Raw genomic sequence first — 9,020 nt, 5'->3', positions numbered from 1 at the left:
CATGTTTTTAATGCAGTGGCACCTGAGGATATTTCTCTTGACTCTCTGAATCTTTTAATGATATCATGAACCATAGATGCTGAAATTCTTTACAATTTCACGTTGAAGAACATTACTGTTAAACTGTTAAACTATTTTGAGCATATTTTTTTCATATTTTTTAAAACAATAACATTTCAGCATTTGAACAATTGACATGTTGTCTTTGTTCTATTTTCAATTAAATATGGGTTTACATGATTTGCAAATCATCACATTCTGTTTTTATTGTGTCCCAACTTTTTTGGAAACAGGGCTGTAATTCTGATATACTCCAGCACACATTTGAGCCCCCTTTACTGTACATCTTTTTTTTTTAAATCTGTTTTAATATTTCTGTCAGGCCTGTGTATGCTCTAACTAAAGCCTGAAAAGAAAAAACTGCAGGACACCCGGGTCATGACCGAACTTCTCTGGCTACATGACAGTACAGTGACAGAAAGGCCAGAGTAACCCTGATCCAAGGAAACACTGAATGAAGAAGTAACGGAGTGACAGCATGACCTTCAGACTTTGCGAGGGTCACAGGATGAAACAGACAGTCAGCACTTGGATGGCAAGGTCAGTGTGTCGTTGGAGGATGGAGGATATGAGGGAGCAGTCTTTTTATAGGGCTGTGCATGGCTCAGAATACTCACACCCTGCAGGCCCCTCAAGAGTCAATTTAGCAACACAGCTATGGAGGATGGAGGATGTGGACATGAAGAGAGAGACAGTATGAGAGAGAAAGACATGGTGAGGGGATGGGGATAGCCTGCATAAGGTTGAGCTTAATGTCTTGGCTCACAGGGGATAGATTTTCAGGAGCATAGCAGCCCATCTGTGCCCTTACGTAAAGTGTTTCCTTCATGTGGGATTGTGAATTGAGAGGGAAATGCCCTAATCTGCGCTATTCAGCCTGGTGAAAGAAAAGCCATGTGAACCGTAAAAAAGCTGGGACCATCCTAAAGGGCATGTGAGAGGTATCACGTCTTCTTCCCTTCCTCCCACTCTGCTGCTGTCTTTTTGAACCCTCACCAAAACCAGTGTAAGGAATGGATTCAACAGTGTGTTTATCTAAAGCGATAGTTGCAAATATTAGCATGTCTAGCTTACTATATACAGCTATAAGCAAACAGCATTTCGTAAAAAAAAACAAAAAAAAACACAAGCCTTGAAAAAAAAAAAAAAAACACAAGCCTTGTTTACAGCAAGCACATCCACTGTGTCTTATAGTCTTAGAGGCTGCTGTATCAGCATGTTAGCAGCTAACGTTAGCAGCTCCGTCCTGCTCTACTGGATTTGGGGAAGTTTACACTGAGGCAACTGCAGCCAAACATGGATCATCAGCTGGTCTGGATGCTGACACTTTGCTTTCGAGATACAGCCTTAGCCTCAGTCTTTGTCTGCTAGTGTGGTTGGAGTAACAGATTACTGCATTTATCTGAGGCAGAAACACTGGACAATGGTTTTTAACACTCAAATACAGGATGTTACAGCTCAAGAAAGTTATCACAGCAAGTTATCACTCCAGTCACATTACCAGAATGTGAGTTTGCATATTTGATTGGCCAATGCAGCTCTTTGCAAGAAGATGCTACATGCTTACAGTAGAAAACTACATTATACTTACATGTCCAACTTTCCCTCCCATCAAATCAAGATTTCCTGTAGTTTAGATTGAAATTGTGTTTTTTGATATATAATTTGATACTGTGTACTCATCAACAAAAATAAATAATAATAATAGAAAAATAAAAAAAAAACAATAGAAAAAGAGTCAGGGGTTGAGTTGCTCTATTTTGAATAATCCATGTAGTGAGGGCCTGTGTAAGGCCTCGTTCTGACACGTCCTGAAGCCAGAGCCAATCTGTTGGGCAAACATCCAAGGAGCAACTAAGAAAAGACCGTGCACCAGGCTGTGTTAAGAAATATAACTCACACAAAAATACTCTTAAATTTTCTGTCAAAACATCTATGAAAATCTATGACTGACCCAATTTATTTTCTCTTAAATGTTGTTCTTAAGAACATCTAAAGATGTTTCTTTTTTCAATCATATTGTGACACCATTGCATTATAAGTTTTTTTCAAGCACACATTACTTTTATCATCAAAGAGAAAAAAAAGAGATAAAGAGTGAAGAGAGAGAGGCAGTGGGAGGGAGCTGCTCCCTCAGAAATTGCTTTCATAATGTGACCGAGATGTGAACTTTGTCATCAGTCTAGCATGTCCACAACTGTCTAGTAAATCTATGTGCTGTGAAATCATCAATCTGAGATCACTTGATGACCAGTTGCTTACCGCCACATGTTCATGTGTTTCTAAAGTAGCCTGGTTTGTTTTAAAGTATGCAAACAGGAGAATAGAACAGGAGATAAAATGGGAAAATGTCAAAGGGAGGAGGGAGGTTCTGGCTGGTTACCATGGTACCTGAGTTCAGCGATGTTGCAGAAGTATTAAATATCACTGAGGGTCTTTTGATCCAGCTCTTCCAGAGGCAGGCTGCTCCTCCTCAACATCTTGGCAGGATGGGCACCTGGCTGGAGAAAAACATCAGCCACCCTGAGAAGAGAGAAACACTCAGACACAGTAACACACACACACACACACACACACATACAAAAACTTATACAGCGCTTAATATATAACGGCACGATGAAAAACAGGTTCTCATTAGCCAGGTGCTCCATTCTGGGAATGACAAGTTCCTCCTGAAATATTCATGAACATGTATTATTTTCATCTCTTCAAAAAGATGGTGTCAGATTTTGTGACAGTTCATAAAGTCAAGTCAGATATCCATGGAATTTGGAAATGTCATTTTCATGACACTGTGTGCAAAAATGTCTTTTTGTTGTCACTTAAGAGAACATTACCTGTCCTGCTAAAGAAGAAGTCAGGAATGTTTTTGGCATTTCCCATTGTGAGGAATTTGTATGCAAGAAGGGTCTGCAGCTCCTGGAATATCATCATGAATAATATGAATGAATATGTGAAGGTGACATGAAAACATGTGTTTATCCAGGTCATTTTAAACATTGTGCATTGTATAAACATGTATCTCATATGTCTTACACAGAAGGCAATAAACTCAATGAGCCAAGTGAAAATTCTGGCAGGAAATAACATGAAACACAATTTGACATATTGTTCAGTTGGCAATGCTAAAGACGTCCTGTTTTTTTTATAAGCTTTGGGGCTACAGCTCAAGCAAGGTGTGTCAGTTAACATTAACAAGCATACCCAAACCCAGTTTAGTTAGACATTATTCTAACATGTCACAGGTAAACAGAAAGGAGAAATGTGACAAAAGAGGATGAACAAGCTTCCTTGCCAACAAGTCAAATTACAAATGAAGATGCAAATAAACACTGTTCCTATGGTGGCAAGTTTACAGACATCAGTCAACTTTGTGAGTTTCATCATGTTAAGAATATAACACAGCAGTCAGCCACACATCCAGCTAAGCAATATTAGACAATACCATGGATGTAGTAGGTTGTAATCAGCATGGCATTAAGCAGCAGAGGTGAATGAGCACAAGTAGTCTGTGTTTCTAGAATGATTTCATTTACTAACTTGTGTCAAGCAAATTAAGCCAAATTTGAAACATCCACTGAGAGGAAAAGTTGCAGTGTGGGCAGAGGTCAAGCGAAGCTAATAGGCCAAGCTATGTAAACATAGCTAAGCTAGCTTTCATTTCCAGCAGCACTGTGGAAGCAGCACGAGCTCTCCAAGTGTAACAGGCTGACTCTGCCATGTTTCTGTAAATGCATCATAAAGCTCAGAGGTTGCCGGCAGCTACCGGCAGCTTTTAAGGTGGAATGTTTTCTTTTCTGTTAGTCAATGAATGATTTACATTTGGAAATCATCCAATCCATACATCTTTAATGTCAATATGATAATTATGACCATTGCATTTGTTTTTAGTTCTCTTACATGACATACATCTTCAAGCGCTTAAAAATGTATACAAAGCCTGCATATTATCAAGCTCCTTCCTCCCCTCGAAGTTACAAAATCCAAAATGTGCCCAGGTGCTTGCCTCCAATGAAGATGGGGCAGGTTAAATTACTTTACTTTTTCCATTGCTTACACTGCACTTTCTTGCTCAAGCCCAGGAGGGGTACTTGGGGGGAATGACACAGTGCCATCTGTAGGACTGGCAAGCTAAACTGCATGTCAGGAATAGATTTAAAACAGCACTGTTACAACACCGGAAAATATGAATACATTTTTTGGAATTTATGAATCCCCAGATAGCAAAATAAATCCAGCCAATACCTAGGCCACATGCTTGTTTTCTTCTGGCCCAGTATACATCTAGTTACATGGCCCAAATCTGGCCCATATACAGCATGATTGTGAGGTATACGTCCACATCTGGACCAATTGTGGCGCACATTCGGAAAATCTTGTAGCTGTCAGACAATACCAGAGGATAACAGCCAAAACTTGCCCAGATGTGGAAGTATGTGGACCAGCCTCGGACTGAGGACCCAGCCACATGTTGGGTCAGAAGTTTAATTTTGCTATGCGGGTCAATTTTGAATTGGTAGAGACAGAATGTCGATTTTAATGTGAATCAATTTTTCTGCACAGGAGCACGTCAATCGCTCAGCAGTCAGTTATGTAAAGTACCAGGTGCTTTAGACATAACTTTGACTTCTTGGTTGTCCATCTGTAGCCCTGTGATAGACCATCGGGGTGGCTGTCTGTTTCCCTTTAGCTCAGGAATCAGTTTTGGATTTAAGTACTATTTCTCATTTGGCTACACTGTATATTCTCACCTGGGAGCTGAGAACTACCAAATGTAACAATGGTCAGACTTCTTACTGTGTAGTCCTTATACCTCATTACCTCTTTCCAATTCCAACACTATTGTCTCATTTAATAATAAAATTCAAAGATTTCAAATTCCAATCCAGTCACTGGATCATTGGTCTTACCCCACCATCAGAAAAACAATATCCTGTAGAGAGGCACCGCAGTGCAACAGCCAGTTGTGACGAGGAGAGATTTTTTGGGGCAGTAAATGCACATGCTACATGATATTACGTCATTCAGCATGCAGTATAATCCCAGGGGTGAAGTGACTCAAGGTGCAGCTGAGCCTATGAATATGAGATGCCGTTGATGGTTAGGTCAAGCTGTACTGAAAGCATTGTCAGGCGATGGAAGATAGAAGCTAAAAGTGCAACCAGCGTGTGTCTTTAAGTGGTTTATTGATGCCTGTCGACGGGGAACCAGAGTGTGGCTAATCACAACTGACACCCTGTCTCTGAGCTGAGAGGGTGGCTTTGAGGAGGAGGTGTTGGAACCTTAGCAAGATCAATCAGCCCGGCTTATCCTTCCAGCAATCTAAATGGAAACAAGCCTCAGATAGGAATACTGCAGCTTAGCTATTCTCTGATTGTTACCATTAGAGAGGAGAAAGTTGGAAGTCAAAAGGGTATCCACTGCAACACAAGGCAGTGGATACCACTCACTCGAAAATGTTGACTACATCCATTGCCATCCAAATACTGTATAGTACAAATTTTAACTGAGTTACCAGAAAATTGGCAAAAGAAAATGAAAGAAAAGCACATTTCCATCTTCTATTGTTAGGTGCATCACGATGAACAGCTGGTGGTGCTAACTCCCCAGTCCAGTTCTATAAAACAACTGCTACGTATGTATGCTCTATTTAAACCTCACTGCATCTTTTAAGTCTTCAAGAATAGAATCACAAGGAAATTTGAGCATGCTATGTGATGACAGATTTTGTTCAGCTTTAATTACAGAAGGCTTGACAGTATTCTTATAATCAGCTCTTTGCCATGTTAATGATAGCATGGTAGAGGTATCACATAGAGGTCACATACTAGATTTCGTAAGATTCATTCTTTTGGGGATCATGTACCTATGGACCAACTGATGGCAATCCCTCCAGTATTTATATGTGGATACATCATTCTGAACCAATGCATTGCATCTGATGGGTTGACTGACAGACCAACCAAAACTGCGATCCTACTGTGGCTAAAAATACATCTGGTGAATGAACAGTGTTATTTATCTTCCATGCAGTTGACTGTACAACTGATCAATCATTTCTCAACCTCCATCAGATACATTAGGGCTTTTTAATGAGTCTGTTGAGCTACTGCAGTAAAATTTAACACTAAAAGTGTCTAGTGATGATTTAAGTGTTCTAGAAGAGACCTTGGCCAGAGAAGATTTTTTTTATTTTTGATAGATAATCACATCATAAACCATAAGGTAACCAACAAGCACAGTACAATTCTATGGGTTTTTTTTGTGCAGTGTTCACAAAATGTGAAACACAGTAATCTCATAGACATCAGCAGAATTTAAACCTGTGAAAAGAACATGTATTCACATCTGTAACCCTGTTTTACAGGGCTTACAGTACCTATAAAGTATGTGCATTCAGCTCACAAATCAATATGAAAGTATGATTTACAGCATGCATGAAAAATATATGAAGCTTGAGTGTAATGTGGTGCTTCCGTTCAACTTGATATAAATGACTAATCTCTATGGAGTGCAACCAAATCAGTAAATGCACGCTGTGAGGGATTGGGCATTGTGTCAGTTATTGCTAAGTATGCATCCAGGGTGCCACCAAATCCAATCCCCACACTGATGATGCTTAGGCAAATCAGTGACATCCGTCATCTCCAATAAGAGCGTGAGGAGTGAGTCAATACCCTAATTAGCTGTTTGAACACATGCTTGTGTAGATAAGAAACTGTGCATGTGACGGTCCAGCTCTGACAGGCCAGATTATATTCAAATGTGAAACTGTTGAAGATAGCAGATCAGGAAACCACGTCATCCTAAAAGTGTGTATGTGTGTTGTGTGTTAAGTAGGACACTTGGGTACAGTACAGATAAACTGCTGGGTACACATTTAGAAGAGATGCGACATTAACCCACTCAGTGTTACAAAATCGGATTACAAAAATATGGCGGAAATCAAATGTCCAAGAAAACAACCTGTAAATGATTTATTGCTCATAATGACTCAGCATTACTTAGGGAGGGGGGTATTCTGCGCCAAAACTGCTATGGGATGTAACAAATGCGTGCAAATGCTCCACAGCATGATTCCCGCCACTAATTACCCCTATCTAATAGAAATCCTCCTTCCTAAAGGGAAATGAATATTAATATATGTATGTATGAATGAAAAGAGACATCATAAGAACATTTGCCACATTTCTGTTTGGACAGCCAATTGATCAAATTAATAACCAACCGATGACTTGCCTCAAAGGATTTCAAATGGAAAACTGGGAAGTGCTTAGAATTTAGCCTGATGCTCATTATTCAATCACTGACTCTTGTTACTGTATGACTTTTTAAAAAGGGGGGCTTTGGTTCTTGAGAAAGTAATTATACCAAGCTCAGCGTGGGCTTTCTCTGCAAATGCACAGTGAATTTTGGATGCATATATTTATATCACTAACACCTACACCTGTTTAAAATTCTATGCTGATTGACTTGTCTCTTAAATGTGGGTGGTCCTGCTGATTAGTTGCAGACACCACAGCAATAAAGTTAAGACTTGCAGACTCTTTATGCATATGGGCTGTATATGTATAGTGTGTAGGCTTGTGTATGTTTTTGGACAAGCTAGAGGGTACTGGATTGGCAATGTCGTTCTGATGGTTGGTCAGCCCACCACTTTGGCAGTTTGTACATCTGGTACAAATGCTTGTGGTCTGCAGAGGATGAAGCCAAAAGACTTTGGTGATCCTCTGATTTTTCTTCTAGTGCCACCATGCATGACGGAAACATTTGTGTTAGTGAGTGAAATGTTTTGACAACTATTGGAGGGTTTGCCATGGAATACCTGAGACCTGCTAAAACGAATTACATTCCCATCAGTCTCAGCTGTAACTTGTGTTTCTGGTGAACATGGTGACCATTGTACCTTCTTAGCTTCAGCAGGTCCATATTAGGGTCCATATCCTTTGGAGGCTGCACATGAAGACCAATTGCTTCACTGTGGCTCGACTAGGATGTCCCATTTCCAAGGCAGCCTTCTTTTCTTGGGCAAAGAAGACTCCAATGAATGGATCCTTGGTGGTCCAACCTATTCCAAAATTCATTGCATGTTGGCGAGAAAATAATTTGGCAAGGAGAGTCCGAGGATTACACTTTTAAGTAATAGTAGTAGTAATAGCAGTATTGGCTTTCAACTGTACAACTGCTAAAAAACCAAGGGCCTTAGAACCAAGTTTAAAAAAATAAATAAATAAAAAGTTGTGTGTGTCAAGGTTGCTAGGCAACAGGGGCTGTGCTGTGTGACACATCAATAAAGGTGGCACAGCTGCAAAACAAAAATCCTCCATAGGCATCTCATTTCAGTTATGCCTTAGTGGTCTATGACGGCTATGAGGGGCCACATCTTTGTAAACGGTGTCCTCCACGTGTAGCCCTTTACTTGGGACAGGGCTAGAGTCTCGTTTACATTTCTCAGGGATTTTGAATAGGGTGGCATTTATTATTGCCATGGTAATGACTGAAAATTGTTTTAATGCTGTACTCTAGTCTCAGTTACATTTCATCATATTAATGCAATAATAGCATTTAACCATTTTCAGGTTTACAGCTTAATTTCTCAGGCCAATGTGTTCTAAATCTTAATGAAAGGCTTTTTCTAAGTATTACTCTGTATTGCAGTACACCGTGCAGTAAACATACAAATAAAAAAGTTCTCTTTTCAATCATGGATGAAGTGTTTTGGCGCTGGATCCATAAGGCAGACATTTTGTATTTCTACATGTATCCAAATAGTAAAGTATAATGGGATTTGCGTGTATGTAGTGAAACAACCAGTCTGTATGAATTGGGCTGATGTGATCACTGCTTGGCTGCTGCCATTCTTGTGTATGTGGACTTCACATGTATAAAATGTTCAATTATTGATAACAATTTGAGAGTTGATCAATAATTTATTTGATCCTGCTGATTTAACATCTTAA

At 39.7% G+C, this 9,020-nt stretch overlaps 1 long non-coding RNA gene across 2 annotated transcripts; it reads right to left on the bottom strand.

The window, feature by feature from the left end:
• Positions 1-1,284: 1,284 nt before the first annotated feature.
• Positions 1,285-8,729, bottom strand: LOC139622451 (uncharacterized). 2 transcript variants are annotated; one of them, XR_011691269.1, is made up of 3 exons: positions 7,967-8,729; positions 2,444-2,583; positions 1,285-1,914 (listed from the first exon to the last, which is right to left on the bottom strand). It is a non-coding gene; the product is annotated as an uncharacterized lncRNA (long non-coding RNA). The 2 variants fall into 2 exon arrangements; XR_011691268.1 differs by having other exon boundaries at positions 1,285-1,888; positions 7,967-8,726.
• Between the last annotated feature and the right edge of the window lie 291 nt (positions 8,730-9,020).

The sequence above is a fragment of the Trachinotus anak genome, unplaced genomic scaffold (genome assembly GCF_046630095.1).
Source record: "Trachinotus anak isolate AG129_WGS33_773 ecotype Australia unplaced genomic scaffold, CSIRO_AGI_Tana_v1 ptg000007l, whole genome shotgun sequence".
Classification (NCBI taxonomy): Eukaryota; Metazoa; Chordata; class Actinopteri; order Carangiformes; family Carangidae; genus Trachinotus; species Trachinotus anak.
The sequence above is the reverse complement of the archived record's forward strand: the minus strand, read 5'-3'. Positions and strand labels throughout refer to the sequence as shown.